This window comes from Peromyscus eremicus, chromosome 3, assembly GCF_949786415.1.
Source record: "Peromyscus eremicus chromosome 3, PerEre_H2_v1, whole genome shotgun sequence".
Taxonomy (NCBI): Eukaryota; Metazoa; Chordata; class Mammalia; order Rodentia; family Cricetidae; genus Peromyscus; species Peromyscus eremicus.
The window spans coordinates 32,881,271-32,899,999 of record NC_081418.1 but is presented as its reverse complement, the minus strand read 5'-3'; the positions used below and the strand labels follow the sequence as shown (position 1 = coordinate 32,899,999).

At 35.8% G+C, this 18,729-nt stretch overlaps 1 pseudogene; it reads right to left on the bottom strand.

Annotated features, from left to right (window-relative positions):
* Positions 1-7,924: 7,924 nt before the first annotated feature.
* Positions 7,925-8,437, bottom strand: LOC131905617 (alpha-enolase-like; annotated as a pseudogene).
* Positions 8,438-18,729: the final 10,292 nt, after the last annotated feature.

The following is an 18,729-nucleotide window of genomic DNA, read 5'->3' as shown; positions in this document are numbered from 1 at the left end:
ATCCTGGGCTTTTGATTCTGCATATGAAGTTGAGTATTATTCTTCCAAAGTCTGTGAAGAATGGTGTTGAGATTTTGATAGGGATTGCACTGAATCTGTAGATTGCTTTTGGTAAGATTGCTATTTTTTTTATGTCAATCCTACCGATCCATGAGCATGGGAGATCTCTCCATTTTCTGATATCTTCTCCAATTCTTTTCTTCAAAGACTTAAAGTTCTTGTCATATAGCTTTTTCACTTTTTTGGTTAGAATTATCCCAAGGTATTTTATACTATTTGTGTCTATTGTAAAGGGTGTTTTTTCTCTGATTTCTTTCTCAGCCCATTTATCATTTACATATGGGAGGGCTATTGACATTTTGAGTTTATGTTGTATCCAGCCACATCACTGAAGATGTTTATCAGCTGTAGGAGCTCCCAGGTAGAATTTTTGGGGTCACTTATGTATACTATCATATCATATACAAGTAGGGAAAGTTTGACTTCTTCCTTTTCAATTTGTATCCCCTTGATCTTCTTTTATTTTTTTTTTCTCTGATTAGGACTTTGAGTATTATATTGAATAGATATGGAGAGAGTGGACAGCCTTGTCTTGTTCCTGATTTTAGTGGAATTGTTTTGAGTTTCTCTCCATTTAATTTGACATTGGCTATCAGCTTCCTACATATTGCTTTTATTATGTTTAGGTATGTTCCTTGTATTCCTAATCTCTCCAAGACCTCCATCATGAAGAGGTGCTGGGTTTTGTCAAAGGCTTTTTCAGTATCTAATGAGATGATCATGTGGTTTCTTTGTTTCAGTTTGTTTATATGGTGGATTACACTGAAGATTTTTGTATGTTGAACCATCCTTGCATTTCTGGGCTGAAGCCTACTTGATCATGATGGATGATCTTTTTGATGTGTTCTTGGATTCAATTTGTCAGCATTTTTTTAAGTGTAAGGAACTTCACTGAGAAGAAAATTCAGGCAATGAGAATGAGCATATAAAAACTAAGATCAATTGTTTCCCAATTATATAATAACCACTATTTTCAGGTCAAATGCCTAATGTTGCTATGAGTTACTAAAGCACACACAGATTGACTACCTTATATGTGTAATAAAGCTTTTAATTATCTTCAGTCTAATGACTTTTGAGATGTTAGAGAGAGAGAGAGGGGAGAGAAATAAAGATATTCATTGTGTATTTCAAACCACTCTGCTTGCTGTTGCATTTATAACATCATGTGTTAAGTAGATAGTTTTTTTTTCTTTTTTTTTTTCTGTAGAACTCCAACTTCCGACTGTTCTTCTTAAGGTTTGCCAGTATTTTATTGCATATTTTTGCATCAATATTCATGAGAGAAATTGGTCTTTAATTTTCCTTTTTTGTTGCATTTTTGCGTGGTTTGGTTATCAGGGTAAATGTAGCCCCATTAAAAGAATATGGCAAATTTCTAAACCTTAAGAAGCCCAGGGCCAGATGGTTTCAGCACAGAATTCTACCAAACTTTCAAAGAAGATCTCATACCAATATTCCTCAAATTGTTCCACACAATAAAAACAGAAGGAACATTCCCAAATTCTTTTTAGCATGTGTATTTTTAAATATTTGGAAAAATACAAATATTTACAACTTAATTTGTATGCAAAATATGATGTATTTATTGATGATTATTTCATGGAAAAGACATAATAAATTTAAAAAACATAATTGTGGGATCTAAACAGTGGAATGTTTGACACGGGAAGATAATGGTTTCTTAAAATTCCTGTAGTCATGTATATTTTTATAATAAAAATTAGAAAACAGAATGTTTTGTTCTCCTATGATACATACTGAAAAATTCTAATGTCTCTGTTTAGGAAAATTAGGTCTAGGTTCTCAGGATCCTTTTCAAATTGTGCCTGCCACTCTCTTGGGAGGCAACTTTAATGGTTTTGCTTGGGGGTGGAGAGAACCTTATCATTGTTAAGTGTGTTAGACACATAGACATGATCCCCAGGGAATGGGATACAATCTATATGTAGTACTCATGAATATTTATTTATTGTATATATTCAGTTATTAAATTCATCATATCCAATTGGATAAATTTTGAGCCATAATTTCCTGAATGCAATACTAAATTTAAAGGTTTTGGTGTTATAATCCAGGTCTAACACACAAAATAATTACTGAAAAAATACAAGGAATAAAAAGAAATACAATATTGACTCATATAGCAAGGCACTGGCATATGTGTTAACTGTGCTCATGCATAACATTTTGTTTGAAAACAGTTTTCAAAAATTGAAACTTTGAATATTTATTTACATTAATTTTATAACCAAGACAACTAGAAAGGTAAAACAAATGAATCTTTTACAATATCAGACTATTCCCTTTGGCAAATACTACAGGAGAAATCATAGTTTAGTTATTAGAAATTTTTTAAATTGTTGTGAGTCAATGGCTATACCATTTTACAAATTACATGCACAAATCTTACTATTTTCCTTTGGTTGAAAAAAGTAGCTTTGCTAAGAATAAGTGGGGTTTTTTGTATATTTTTGAAATTGCTATTAAAAATTTACTGCCTATGAAGAAATAGTTACTGCCATAATTATATTTTAAACATTGGGCTTACAATTCTAAGAGTTTAGCTAATGCAATTGTTATTAGAAAAATAACATCACAAAGATACAGCTCTACTGAACATTTCACTGGCGACAATATTTTTATTAATATATTTTCATGGTTATTGATAAGTGAAATTAGACATCATTGTGATAACGATTTATTTTAACCACAATTGATGTCCTCATGCTTTTGAAATTTCTGTTTTATATATTCATAAATCTGAATTTAAAGCATTTTTTTCTGGTTAAAAATATATTTTCTTACAAATAATATGCTTGAGTTTTACATGAGTACTTATTATTGAGAAGCTTGGTGATGATTTAATTCAATTGTTCTTGAAAAGCATAAATGATATATTTAATTTGTGTGGATATTAATATCTAATTCTAAAATTGGGTATTAATCCTTCACACAGAAATAAATACAACTGATGTGTTTTAGAATGAGTTAGTTTTTTCAAACAAAGATATAATTGTAAACCACCATGTAGCGGTTGCAAGATTTATGAATGTACTGACAGTCACCTAGCCTCAGCTGATTTATATCCTGAAGCTTTCCAATGTTTTGAAACAATCACACTGACAGTTATAGTACTTAAATTAAACGACTAGCTTATTGCTACACAAACATTATAGTATCATTAATTCTTAATCACTTGTAATGGCAACTAAACATTTTTGATCATTAAGATGCTTCATTTTAGGAATGATTATTTTAAGGAGTGATTTCTGAAACACTGCCATCTTGTGGCACTGTTTGTAATATGGACTGCTGAAAACAAAAACTGCTCTAATGAGATTAATTAGTAAACAAAAACGATTACTATGGAAACCTATAGAACTTGAATAACCTATAACTTAATTAGGAAGCATCCCTTCTCTGTCTACCCAGACTAATGCAATATCAGAAGCAGAAGGTACAATACATCCTACTTGCCTACACATTTATTATGAGGAAATAATTAAGGGAGAAATTCAGTCAATACTAGCTAATACTCTTGGGGAAAAGGCTTAAGTTTTACTAAACCAGAAGTATTTCTATAAAGAAATTATGTATTAGGCATGTTCAATATAAGCTTTACCTAAATCTTAGCAAACACACAGACTCATTGGCTGCCCTTGACTTTAGATTGAACAGAATCTCATTTGCAGCATGATTTGAGCTATCAGTAATGTGGTCTTTTGGCTGCATGATTGAGTTGTTTGATAATACAGGATCTTCTAAATCACCCCACTTTCTTATCTAATAAATTCAGATATAAAAATAATGTGCATATACAGTTATCTTAAACTCTGTTTTGTGACTGACATGATTATTTCATTTAATTTCTGTACTTAGACATGAGTAGAACGCCAAATTAAGCCTGCTTTCAAAACAAAGGATGTTTAAATATTTACCATTGCTTTTTTTTTTTTTTTTTTTTTTTTTTTTTGAGATAGGGTTTCTCTGTGTAGCTTTGCGCCTGTCCTGGAACTCATTTAGTAGCCCAGGCTGGCTTCGAACTCACAGAGATCTGCCTGGCTCTGCCTCCCGAGTACTGGAATTAAAAGCATGCGCCACCACTGCCCGGCAATATTTACCATTGCTAAAGGCTAATAAAGAATATTTGACATGATCTGAAAATACCTCAAAATTGTTCATAAGTTATTGGCAAAACCCACAGTGTATATTTGGAACTGTAGTCTCAGGGATATTCAAATGATGTATTCTGTTATCTAAGGTTTATGTTGTAAAGGTTCACCTATTGCACAAGCATTATATGAAGATGTTCTGGAAATTTAGCTCACTGGAAGAGCAGCTGCATGGTCTTTTGTACTAAGAGGTTGCCTGGTAATTCACTAGGGGCATTTGATACATCACAGACATAAAAAGAATATTTGTACACACTGTTAAAATCTATTTAGGCCCTCTCTAGTAGCTGAAACACAAGGAAGCAGTACAAAGCAATCCTGAGTAAAATGCCCCCAAGCTTTGAGTACTGAAGTAGTTTTCACAAAATAAAAGCAAAACTCCTTATGCAGCAACCTTGCCCTTGCTCCCAAGACAGTCTTTTATTTCCTATAGGGGAATTAATGTGAGCACTATCAATGAACTCAGCCTTGTAATAATCCTTCCTTACATCTTTGCCAAGTGCATTCTGTCTCTGTGCTTCTTAGTCCAAAATTCAAGCGCTTTTACTTTTACTGTGGATGCAGAGACAAACCCCTCTATTTTCTTTTTGTATTGGATCTTTGACCCTGTGATGGCATCAACAATATCAGTGGCCTTCCTCAGCAAGTTTTCAAATGCTGAATACTAAAGTAGTCAATGTTTAAAGGCAGAAGCATATGAGGTTTGAATAAGAAACAATGTTGTTATGTAAGACAAAATACTTTTATGAGTGACATATTCCTTAAAAATGCTCATTATTGTTATGAATTTATTTTGAATTGCCATTTGATTATGATCCAAAATGTGAAAAGTAGTGTTTAGAGATAGAAATTCATGAATATTTAGAATAAGGATATTGATAAAGATGCCACCTGAAAAAAAAGTGGTAGTTTTTTCCATAAAAGATGGAACTAGGTTCAACTCCCAGCACCACTTACATACAAACAGAATATACAACTAATAAACTCATATGTGTAAATGTGCCGATTATGTCTTAGCATTCAGTAATCTAAAGACATTCTCTCTGAGATACGCTAGGTATAAATTATGGCATTATGAAACCATAATGCAGTGAGTTAAATAACTCAAATTCGTGAATAACATACAATTCTAAAACATTTTAGATATTTCAGTATACGTACACACATTCTATTTTATTGAGGTAAAGTGCCTCTGAAAAAAACAGAAACAAGATGTTTAAAAGAAACAAGCATTTGACCGTAGCACTAAAAAAAAAAAAAAAAAAATCAAGAGCACTTTTAAGTTAGTGTGTCGCATACACTATTGCTTCAGAACGGAAAAAAAAGCTGCTGGCCTGGTCACTGGATAATGCTGAATTCTCTTCCTTATGTGAATAACCCAATAGTCAGAGAGGTGGAATTCTAGGAATTACTCTCTTAGAACAAATATTGTGACCTGAAATTGTCCATTCAATCCTAATTGTGCAGGCATGAAGTGATTCTTCATTCATTATTCATAAGCTCTAATACAGTGTTACAAAAATGTTTCGAGATTATGAAAAGGAAATCTAAAGCACAATGCATTTATTATTGCATGCTGTTATATATTAGGTCTCAGATATTTCAAATCTGAAGCTACAAATACAATTTAGTGAAAAATGTTAAACAAAAATGGGAGCTTTGTCAAAAAATATTATATTAAAAATCATCTGTAATAAATACTTTCAAAAACCTGGTAGTTTTAAAAATAAGACATTAGGTCAGCTTTAGTGTGGTTATTCCACTTGCTCATCATCCTCGATACTATAGTCTAGTTTGATGCTTTCACAATTTCGTCTTCAGCTGCCCCTATGGACAGGGTAGGGTTGTGCACATAGCAAGAACAGTCCCTAACTAGCACAGGGCACAAGATAAAATCATAATGTTCTGACTGGTTAATACAGTGAGTGAACTAAATTTTTGTAATTCAAAGAGCATTAGGAAAAAGCAGAAGTACATCCATGGAACTTAGCTTTTCATGGACACTTCCATCTTATTATTTTAAAGTTATTTAAAAATTTAGTGAGCATGGAATATTTTTCTTTTGCATTTCACAATACCATTTACTTTACATATATCCAAACTTGTCTAACAAAAGAAAGAAAATAGGTAAAAATAACTGTTAATTTTAAATGTTCAATACCACATGATTTTTTTTCTACAACATTCTAAATTTCATATATTTGAAACACACTGTTTTTGATTAAAGCTTAATTCTCTAATACTCTTTAACTGTGTTAAAATACTTTATTCTTAAAATACCTTAAGGTCAAAATTATTATCATTTGCACTCCTTTAGAAAGTAAGACTTAGCCGGGCGGTGGTGGCGCACGCCTTTAATCCCAGCACTCGGGAGGCAGAGCCAGGCGGATCTCTGTGAGTTCGAGGCCAGCCTGGGCTACCAAGTGAGTTCCAGGAGAGGCGCAAAGCTACACAGAGAAACCCTGTCTCGAAAAACCAAAAAAAAAAAAAAAAAAAAAAAAAAAAAAAAAAAAAAAAAAAAGAAAGTAAGACTCAGTACTTTTATATCTAATAATAATAACAATAGAAGCCCCTTCTTTTGATTACTTGTCCTTCAAATGCTTCATGAGACTCTGACAGGGATATAGACAGATGTTATGGTACAGGAATACTGCCTACAAAGTTGTGACTATCATTAAGAATGTGTGTTCTTGGCTTTGTTTCCATTTGGAGTCAGTATTTCTCATTTACAGAATTTCTAGATATGTTTCTACAGTTTTCTTTTTGTGACCCCCCATTTTTCTTTTCAAATTTGGCATTTCATTTTGGCTACAAATGTTTTTATGCTATCTGATTATATTTTGCCATTTTTTTGTCCTTTCAAAAAAAAAGTAAGTCATTACAAATCAAAAGTGTTCATCCACTAAATGATTTTCCAACATTAATATAGTATATATTTGATATTACTAATGACCAATCCAGGCTTTGTTTTATGTCCTCCATGTAAACTTCTTCTGTTTCTGGTTAACCACTTGCTCTTAATCTAACAACTGTCTATTAAATTTTGTTAATCAGAATGATAACTTCTTAGTAATTAAGATTAACTATGTGATTACAATTAGTTCACTAAATCTTAAACCATATAGTCAATGGATTAGCATATTTCCTGTTTGTCCTTTTTTGCTGCTTCATACTTGATTGATGGCCAAATATATGAGCATTAGGGACAAGGATTAATTTATTTTCTCATTTTCTATTACTACCGCTCTTTCTCCCCACTTTGCTAATTGTTTTGTCCTTTTTCTGTGGTTAAGGAAGAATCAGGGTAAAACATGATTGCTAACTGTTTCGCCACAGGTGCCATATCAACTTCCCCATGAAGACTTTTCTTGATACGGAACGGCTAAAGACTAATTTTTTTTTTTATGAGTCACTGAGGCTTTTATTTCATATGTAGGACTCCTGGTGGGGAGTGGTGGTGTTGCCTGTGGCCACGCAAGAGATTACATTGGATTCCAGACACTCAATGGGAAGTAACAGAAACAATGATTCAGACCAATAACATGATTACAAAGCTGGGCTTTCCAGCAGGGCTCCAGGTGGTCAGGTGTGGGTTTGAACATCTAAGGTAGCAATGGCATGGGAGGGGCAAGCACTGGATGCGTCTCAAGCCACCTGGCCATCAGGGACAGAGTCTAAGCATCTGGTGGCTACAGGACTCTCCAGCCCATGCTTTGCTTGGCCAGGGGGTTCCTGAAGGATCTGCTGCAAACTTGGCCTTGCTGTGAGGTATTTTCAATTCTATAGATTTGACTTTACTTGCCCAGGTACTCAGGTTGGCTAGGGGCATCAGTCTTGATCTGCCCAGTGCAAAGCCTCACCAGCAGGTCAGAGATGAAAGTTTCCTCAGTCTCCCCAAGCCAATGTGACTCCTTGACACTCCCACCATTGAACTGGGCCAGCTTACAAGTCTACAGGGACTCCATCACAGAGGTGATCTGGTTCACTTTGAGTAGGAGGCAGTCACAGGACTTTCTGTCCACAGCCTTGGCAGTCCTCCTAGGGTTAGTTACTGTGAGTTTATCCTCAACCACCTGGATATCTGCACTACCTGTGAACTTCTGCCAAGCTTCCCAGTTGTCCTGGTCAAAGAGGTCTTTGATGGACACAACTGCATACTCCTGAATGAAGGAATTATACAGGTCAGCCACCTGGTCAAGCATGATTTGAAGTCCAGGTCAAAAGAACCTAGAAGACCTAAAGAATATAGAAGAACTATAAAACATGTGACATATTTTTACCTGCTCAAACATAAAACAAAAATCATCTTTGGCTGACTTGTGTACAATGCACCATCTCTACTTGTTTTAATGCAGATATGTATGTTGCCTTTAAAAGTTTATATATCTTCAGAATGAGGGGGCTAGACCCCAATGAAAATAAATGCCTTGATTGTAGTTTCCTTGGAGTTCTTCATCCAGAACAGCTTCAAGCCTGTTGGCTGAGATGGTCCAGACTCAAAAACTGCTTCAGCCAAGACTTAACCATAATCCTAAATTTTCACCAAAGATTATCAGTGCCCCCAATCAGTAAGAAGCAGTCCAGAGAACTACACCCACATTCCCCAAAATAAATTATGAATGTTTATCATCATTTAAGAGGGTTGGTTGCAAGTTGTTACTGGTGATGATCAGGAGAAAAAAAAAAGCTGAACAAAGGAGATTAGATTCAGAGATCTTATTCCAAAAAGAAAAAGGGGGACATAGAAATAAGATAAAAGGATAGATTATTGAGTCTACTTTTAAATTAATAAACAAAAAAAACTACTAGTCTTGAATATTTTACATTGGTATGGATTTTTGTATATTGCTACAAATTTGAGGTTATTTTTGTGATGTTGTATGTGTGTTTCTACTCTAGTTTGGGATATTGTGCTTAAGTAGCTCATTTAAAAATATAAAAGTATTGTTAAATACATTGGTTGCTAACTAGTTATCTATAATAGTTATCCACATCTATCAAACTATGGTTATCTTAGTTATGTTTTCTAGGTATTCAGATACATATTTGAGATAGATAGGTAATCTTCCAACACTTCAAAGACCTATAGAATATGGAATTTAAAATGTTTTAATAACTTAGGATCTTTATGACAGTGAGAAATGTCTGCTCACATTTACTTCAGAGAAGATGATGGGCATCGAAGAAACATCATATGGAATTTTCTTTCTTTATGGCAAAAGCTAGTCATGTGGGCAAAGAAACTGCCCTTGCCTCAATTGTTGACAGTTACTGTCCAAACTGAACCAGCAGGATACAAGAAAGGTGACTGATGAACTTTGCCAAGACAAGGTAGGACAGTCCTTCAAAATTCCCCGCTTCACAGGAAAGTCTGTAAGATATGCTGTCAGACTTGAATGTCCCATCATTACAGAGAAACTTTAGGTGACTGTCCCGGTAGCCTGATGTCCCTGTCATTATGTAACATCTTTATCTTCTGGAGACTTCGATGTAGCTGAAGACTAAATAATTATGATTATAATTTTTATTAGTTATAATAGAAAGTAAATTAGATACAAAATTTTAGACTCACCAAGATAAGATAGATAATTAAGTATTTTCTGTAATTTTTCAAATGCAAATGAATTGGATATTGTATAATAATTCCTACTTAACTGTTTTTGTTATATATACTTTTTCTTTATTAAGGTTAAAACCTTCCCTTTTAATTAGACAAAAATGGGGAAATTCTATGGAACAATCCTTTTCTACATTATGAATATGTGTTACTTTCATTGGTTAATAAAAATCTGACATGTTAACAGCTGGGCAGGAAGTTAGGTGGGAAAGCCAAACTGAGAATGGTGGGAAGAAGGAGGGCAGAGTCAGAGGAGACACCAGCCAGCTGCTGAGGAAGCAGGATGTATTAAAGATTAGGTAACAAACCATGAGCCATGTAGCAAAGCATAGATAAGAAATATGGGTTAATCTAAATGTAAGAGTTAGCTAATAACAAGCCTGAGCTATTGGCCAAGCATTTATAATTTATATTGAGCCTCAGAATGATTATTTGAGAGTGGCTACAGGGCAGGAAATGTCTGTCTACAGTGAAGGATGGATATTGGTTACATCAGTTGTCTATGCGAGCCACAGGTGGTTGTGGGTATTCTTATTTTCCCTGATTGGGCAGTCACAAGAAGCCTTTCTCTCCTGTGCTCTGTTGTAGCATCAGACTATCATTGTATTGAAGTTCTCCATTCTGTCAAGCCTGATCAAGCTTCACCTACTGCTCTTCTCTACTTTCTAAAGTACCCAATCTGCCAGCAATGTGTTCCATGTTTACAAAAACGAGCTCGCCAGGCAGTGGTGGCACACGCCTTTAATCCCAGCACTCGGGAGGCAGAGCCAGGTGGATCTCTGTGAGTTCGAGGCCAGCCTGGACTACCAAGAGAGTCCAAGGAAAGGCGCAAAGCTACACAGAGAAACCCTGTCTCGAAAAACCAAAAAAAAAAAAAAAAAAAAAAAAAAAAACCAAAAAAAACGAGCTCACTGCTTTGTTCTCATAGTGGCTTTGTAGTATTACTTAGGGACAGAGCATTATACATGAAATATTTGAGCATTGTCAACTCCATTAACGATTAATTAAATAATATTCAATTCCATAAAAATTAATTATTCAATTAAGTGTGTTTGTGTGTATGTGTAAGTGTGTGTGTGTGTGTGTGTGGTGTGTGTGTGTGTGTGTGTGTGTGTGTGTGTTGTAGGTAGGTAGGTTTAAAAACAACTTGTAGTTGTCAGTTTTCTTCCTTTCCCATGTGGGTCCTGGGATCAAAGATCATTGGACTTGGAATTAAGTACATTTACCAGATGATATGTCTTGCTGGCCCAATTCTGGTATACTGTCATTACAAAATCCTCTTAGAAACTGATCAACATCCAAGGAAATGCAATTCAAAATGACTCTGCGATACCATCTTACACCTATCAGAACTGCTAAGATCAAAAACACTGAAGACAGCTATTGTTGGAGAGGATGCAGAGCAAAGGGAACAGTCCTCCACTGTTGGTGGGAGTGCAAACTTGTACAGCCACTTTTGAAAACAGTATGGCATTTTCTCAGAAAATTGGCAATCAATCTTCTTCAAGATCCAGCTATACCACTCTTAGGCATTTACCGAAGGAATGCTCAATCATACCACAAGGATACACACTCAACTATGTTCATAGCAGCTTGTTCGTAATAGCCAGAACCTGGAAACATCCTAGATTCCCTTCAACTGAAGAATGGATAAAGAAAATGTGGTACATATACATAATGGAATACTACTCAGCAGAGAAAAACAATGACATCATGAAATTTACAGGCAAATGGATGGAACTAGAAAATATCATCCTGAGTGAGATAACCCAGACTCAGAAGTACAAACATGGTATGTACTCTCTCATAAGTCCATACTAGATGTAAAGCAAAGTAACCATACTACAACCTAAAGCACCAGAGAAGGTAGCTAGCAAGGAGGATTCTAAAAGAGATGCATGGATTGCCCTTGGAAGGGGAAATACATGAGATCTCCATGAGTAAACTGGGGATGAAGGGGAGAATGGAGAGTAGGGGATGGGGGATGAGAACATAAGGAAATGGGATGGTGGAGCTGGAACAGGGACAGAGTGGGAGAGCAATGAAAGAGATAACCATGATAGAGGGAGACATCATGGGGATAGGGAGAAACTAGATCCTAGAAGTTCCCCAAATCCCCAAGGTTGATCCCAGGTTAGACTACTAACAATAGTGGAGAGGGTGCCTGAACTGGCTTACCCCAGTGATCATCAGATTGGTGAATACCCTGCCATCATTGAGCCTTCATCCAGTAACTGGTGGGAGTTGATGCAGAGATCCACACCCAAGCACCAGGCCAGGCTCCAGGGATCCAGTTGAAGAGAGAAGAGGGATTCTATGAGTAAGGGCCATCAAGATCATGATGGGGAAATCTACAGAAACAAGCAAATTAAACTAGTTGGAACTCATGAAAGGGGAAAGCTACAGGGGTGGGAGGAGGGAAGAGAGGGGGCTCTCTGATTGGTATGTAAAATGAATAAAAAATTCCTAACCAACAACAACAACAACAAAAATCCTTCTAGATATTGGATATTTAACAATTAACATTATTCAGAAATAGAACTTGGTTTTTATGTTTATATATGCCTAATTTTATTTAATCATATTTAAGAATTAATAGGTGTATTATTTACTACATAAAGTCCAAAAAATGAAATTATTGTGTGGTTTAAATTCTCCAGTAAGGAACAAAGCTTATTTAAAACTAAGCAAATGTTTACTTTTGTTTTGTATAATTACTAATAAGTAACTTTTAATAGGTTTCACAATATCAATCCTTTGTAGATATTTCTCAACATGAAGTTTTATTTAATAGTCTGCGTAGAGCAAATGAAATTCTTCAGATATCTGATAAACAAAGCTTAAAAAATATGTACTGTGTAGTTGGAGAAATCATATGGCATATTAGTTATTTTCATTTAGTTTTGACACAATATTTAATAAAAGCAACCTAAGGGGAAAAGGGGCTTATTATGGATCACCATTCCAGGACTTTCCAGTTCATCATTGAGAGAAAGACATACAGTCAAGATCTTGAGTCAGCTCATCACATTGTATCTTCAGTCAGGAACCAGGGAGTGATGAGTACTTGTCTTTATCTCATCCTCTCTTTTTAATGCAGTCCAGGACCTAAGACCCAGGATTGACACTTTCTACTTTTAGGCTTGGTCCTCTTACCTCAGTTAACAAAATTCATTTAATACCTCCAATCAAGAGACATGTCTCCTTGCTCTTGTCAAGTTGATGAAGTTAATCAAGACAAACATTCTCTCTGCTTTGACCTTTCATGTCTTAAACAGTTATAACCAAAATAATGTTTAATTATTTCTTCATTCATTAGGTAAAACTTCTGTATTTGCTGTGAGTTATAATAAATGGTCTCAAATAGTGGAGAATAATCTATTCATTCTTGCGTATTCCTAAAAGATTAATGAATAAAACTGAGTTTCCAGAATAAAATTTCTGCTACCATCACATATTGACAGACTTTTTCTCTGAAAACAGCAACCTTATATGGTCCTCATAAACAGCATGATATCCAAGATTCAATCAAGTAAAATATCCCCAGAATATAAATACAGAGTTAGTTTCAGTGAAATCATTAGCTATTATGATGATAAATTATTATACAACAAGCTATGTGTCTATGTCCCTGTGCGTATGTATGTGTAAGAGCTGAAAATGCAAAAAAAAAAAAAATCAAATTTATATTCTTTATGCTTTCCCAAAAAAGGCATCTAACACAAGCAAGTCATTTAAATTCTTTGGGTTTCTCATCCCAGAATACCGTATTCTTTCAAAGTACTTCTTATTTAACTAAAATCCCAGGGGCTATAAGACTGCCAAGAAGTATAGTATTTCTGGCTCAAAGAACAAGGACAATTCCCCAAGTGTGGAATGTATTGAAAGTTGTTTATTATAAACACAGAGATGCTGAAACTCTATTCACTGTAAGACAAATTGAAATCCAGTTCACTCGAAGGTAAGCATTGCAGAAGCAGCTGCAGCAGGAAGCTTGTTGGAGTCGGCACAGTTTTAATGAGAACATCAGAAAAAGTTGAATTTTGCTGTTTTCTATTGGCTGTCAACAGCATCTACTCACTAGCACTTTCTGTTATAGTAGAAAAGTTAATCCTCTGGATTCATTGGATATTCCAATAAGCATATCATTATCATATAAATATACTCTGCACTGAGAAAATATTCTGTGTTGTAACTAGACAGTGAATGATCTTGCAAGGTCGTTGAGGCTATATAAATTATAGAGTTTGAAAAGTCCTAGTTTATGGTGGCTTATTGTTGAAGTGATCTGTGAAACCATTGTAAGGGTGGACATTTGGAGAAGGTAGTAATAATGTGCTTCTCTTTAGAAACCTCAGTGACTAAAGAAATTAATCACGCCGGGCGGTGGTGGCGCACGCCTTTAATCCCAGCACTCGGGAGGCAGAGCCAGGCGGATCTCTGTGAGTTCGAGGCCAGCCTGGACTACCAAGTGAGTTCCAGGAAAGGCGCAAAGCTACACAGAGAAACCCTGTCTCGAAAAACCAAAAAAAAAAAAAAAGAAATTAATCACAAAAGTCAACATTTTCACACAAAATTATTCTTATTTATTTCTTAGCTGCTTGTTAGTGGCAGGGCATGCAGTCCACACTGGCTAGATCTGTAACAGAATTCATTATCTTGTTTACCAAAGATGTGTAAATGTAACTAAACTTCAAATAAAAGTGAACCTGTGTTTAAAGAATAGTTAGGGTCAGTGTTCTTGATCTTTTGATATCTCTGTTCACTGGCCTATACCCTCAGACTCTATCTAACCTCTGGTTCATATCCTTTAATGAAGCCAGGGAAAACAAGAGAAGATTTATGTTCTGAGACTTTCACAGTAATTTTGGATTGATTTTGGTTGGAGTAGGTAAGGCTGCAGACCTTAGATGCCTCACTAAAGGAGGAATGCAGACTAACATCAATGTCTCACCACTGTCTTGATTCCCTTGAAACTATATAGGCAGTAAGAGACATCACAAATTGGGTGCTTTAATCTTAATAAGGCATCTGACCCTTAAACAGGAGACATTTATGAACAATAATGACACTAAGAATTCCACAGAGTTCACACTTAAAACATTGATTGTGTGCATGTGTGCATGAGCATGATGGCACAAAGGCAGAGGTCCGAGGGAAGCTTCTGAGAAATGCATCTCTTTCCTCTGCATGTGTTCTGGGAGTCTAACCTGAGTTATCAAGCTTAGTGTCAAGTTCCTTTACCAGTGGAACCATCTTGTAGTTCTTGAGTGTACATATTGTGGAATATTAATTTAACTATGTAAAGGTGTGTTATATTTGTTTAATGGTGTAAAGATAAGTTGTTTTGCCTGCCTCAGGCACCGGATTGGTCTAATAAAAACCTGAATAGCCAATAGCTAAGCAGTAGAGGGATAGGCAGGGCTAGCACAAAGAGAGAGTAAGTAGGAGGAGGAATCTAGGCTAGGAGAGTGAAGAGAACAAGGGAAAAAGAGAGGGAGACACCCAAAGCCAACCATCTAGGTAGCCATCAGCCGGCCAGACATGGAAGACGCAGGAAAAGTAGGATATACAGACAGAAAGAAAGGTTTGAAAGTCCCCAGGCAAAATGTAGATGAAGAGAAACAGTTAATTAAGTTACAAGAGCTAGTGGAACAAGCATACGATAGGCCAACATTCATAACTAATAAGAAGTCTCCATGTCATGATATGGGAACTGGTTGGTGGCCCAAAATAAAGCCTGCTACATCTACATGATTTCAATAACATATACCATTATACATTTAAAACTTATGTTTCATTTCTTAGCACTTGTAATAATCTCATCTAGTTCTAACATTCTGTGCACTGATAAGCCCAGCTGCAAGGAACTGACACTGGGCAACATAGTTAAGCTGCACAGTTTTTAGATTTGAAATGACAAAAATAACTATAGAAAAAAACAAGATTAATTTTATATGAAAGAGTGAATTAATTATGTTTCTTGTTTCTGTGACAAAATACTTGAAACATCACTTAAAAAATACCATTGGCTGAGAGTTTCAGGGAACAGTGTATTAGGGAGAGGAAAGTGTCATGCAGGAGCAGTTTTACTGTGGTGGCAAGAACATGGAGATGCTAGCCACATTATGTCCATAGTCAGGAAGCAGGGAGTGATGCATATTAGTGATGCATGCCTTCCTCTCTTTCTACTTTTTATTCATTCTGAGACCCCAGTCTATGGGATGCTCTCACTCATACTCATATTTGTTCCTTCATCCTCAGTTAAGCCTCATTGGAGTCATTCCCACTAATATACTGAGAGTTGTACCTACTAAGTGATTCTAAATATAATCAAACTGAGAGTGACAACAAACCATTGTAAGGCCACTATTTCTCAAATTGACACTCAAACACATTGCTTTTGTTTATTTGTGTGTGTGTGTGTGTGTGTGTGTGTGTGTGTGTGTGTGTGTACACAAATCTGTACAGGTGTGCATTTTTTTTTGTGAATCCAAGAAGTCCAGAAGACATTTGATGTCTACCTCTATGACTCTCTTGCTTGTTCTTTGAAACATATTCTTTCACTGAACTTAAAGCTTGTGTTTGTTTGTGTCCATCAACTATTTAAGAAGCCAACAAGCCCAACTGATTTTCCTATATCATTGTTCTTCAGTACTGGGTTTACAAGAATGAGAATGCCATACTCACCTTTAATGTGATGCTGGGATCCAGTCCTCGGGCTTGTGTTAGTAAGTGCTCTTCACCATTGAGGTATAGCTCCACTCACTAAACGCATCTCTCTTAAGTATAACATTCTAACCCTGATCTCTCTAGGCTCAACATCATCTAATATTGCAAAAATGTATTAATTCCAACTGTAAAAGTTTCTATAATCTTAATAGTTTCAACACTATTTAAAGGTATAAAGTCTCTTCAGAGATTTAAATAAACCTTTTAGCTGTAAATCCTATTAAAAATTTGAGTTAAATATTTCCAATATACAATTGTATAGAATATTAATCATGCCAAAAGGGGGGAATAGGGTCACAGCAAAGAAAGATGAGACCAAAGCAAGGCCAAAACCCAGAGAAAATGAGAAACCTTGCACAGGTAAGTCCAGTATCAGGGGCTCCTGGTGGCATCTTCTGGGATCCACAGCCTTTATTTTCCAGTTCTTTTGCCCATAGCAGATGTCTCCCTCTTAGGCTTGATCCACTGTTTGTCTGAGTCTGAGGCTTCTCTTAGTGAATATCCCATGGAGCTTGAATATCCTACATCTTGTGGTCTCCACTGAACCTTAGCTTATACCTTCAAAGCTTCATGTGGTGACTTTTCAGAGCCTTATCAAGGAATCTTGCCACACATTGATTGGCCCCATCACCCCTTTGGAACCTTGATTGAAGCCTCCATGACTGTGTAACTCTTACATTACTCGTGCTTATAAATTCAACACCATGTGCATAATACTGCCAATTCTGCTTCTAATGCAAGACATGGTCCTTTTTTTCGATCTTCAACCACAGATGTAATAATGTGTAATTTGGTGACAGAATTTGCCCCTATGCCCACTCCCATCCCCTTGTGGATGTTTTCCAGCAGGGAACTCTGTCAACATCATTCTCAGTTGAGTTCCTCTTCTTCCAATGACTGCAATTTCAAAAGCTGGGTTCTTCAGTAGGTAAGCTCTTAAGGCACATTATCTATTGTCCTCCTGCAAAGTATAATTTTTTTTATTTTCATTGTGCTCATCTCCTTAGGTATTACAAATGCTTTGTTTATACCTTCCTTATATAAAGTTGATCATATCCATTGGTTTTTGTTTGCCAAACACACAATTTGCATATCTTCATGTTCTGAGCTTTCATTAGAAATTTTGGTGTAACATGAGGTTTATTTTGACTCACAGTTTGAGGGGAAGGCATTGCGGAAAGAATAGCTGTAGCATTGATTGCGTGAGTGTGGGATAGCTGGTCTCCAGTTTCAACACCCAGAAGGAAGCAGGGATAAATGTGGATCCTCTTCTTTCTCCCTTCTTATTCTTGGGTCTGAGACCCCAGTTTATGGTATGTTGACACTCACATTCAGAGTGGATCTTAATGGCCCACTTAAACCTCCCTTATAAATACCTTCACTATGCCATTCCAAATCACTCAAATTGATAATGAAGCTTAAACTAACGATTGCACAGGGATAGAGGACATCACAATATTTTTGTTGATCTTAGCACAAATATATATTTTAAGAAATATATAACAAGACATTCTTATGCTGCCAGTGAATTAAATCTTATTTCTCATATACTGTTTTCTTAATTTTGTATCATCTCACTACCAAGTTTTCACTTAATCATCTTATACATAGTGGTCTACCTCTATATAATTTATGGGTCATTGAGGCCCTAGGTATCTCCAAAACAATACAGGGTATCATCATTGCCTGTGGTTACCTGACATACCTACATGGTAAGATCCTATGGATGAAGACAACACACACTTTGCCTGCAGGGTATTAAATCTCCATTCAAGCTGAAAAATTTCTCACTTAGGCTAACTTTCATAGTTCCGAAAAATGCTATCCGGCTTCAGAGGGGAGAAAAGATATTAATTATCTTACCCAATGCTGAATCTTGTTGCTACATCACAAACCTTCCAGGCCAGTTGCACCTAATGGTGCAATAATGGCATATCTTCTATGCTTTTCAGGCTCCAGTTGATAGCCACACATACAGGAAACAGTAACTGGACTTATTGCCTTATCAAAAAAAATTAAAAAGACAGAAAGAAAAAGAAAAGAAAAGATACAAAGTTGGTAGGGATCACATATGGGAAATACAGGAAATTTGGAGAGGGCTTGGGGCATTATGTAACATCTTTCATCAGATGCATGCATGCCATT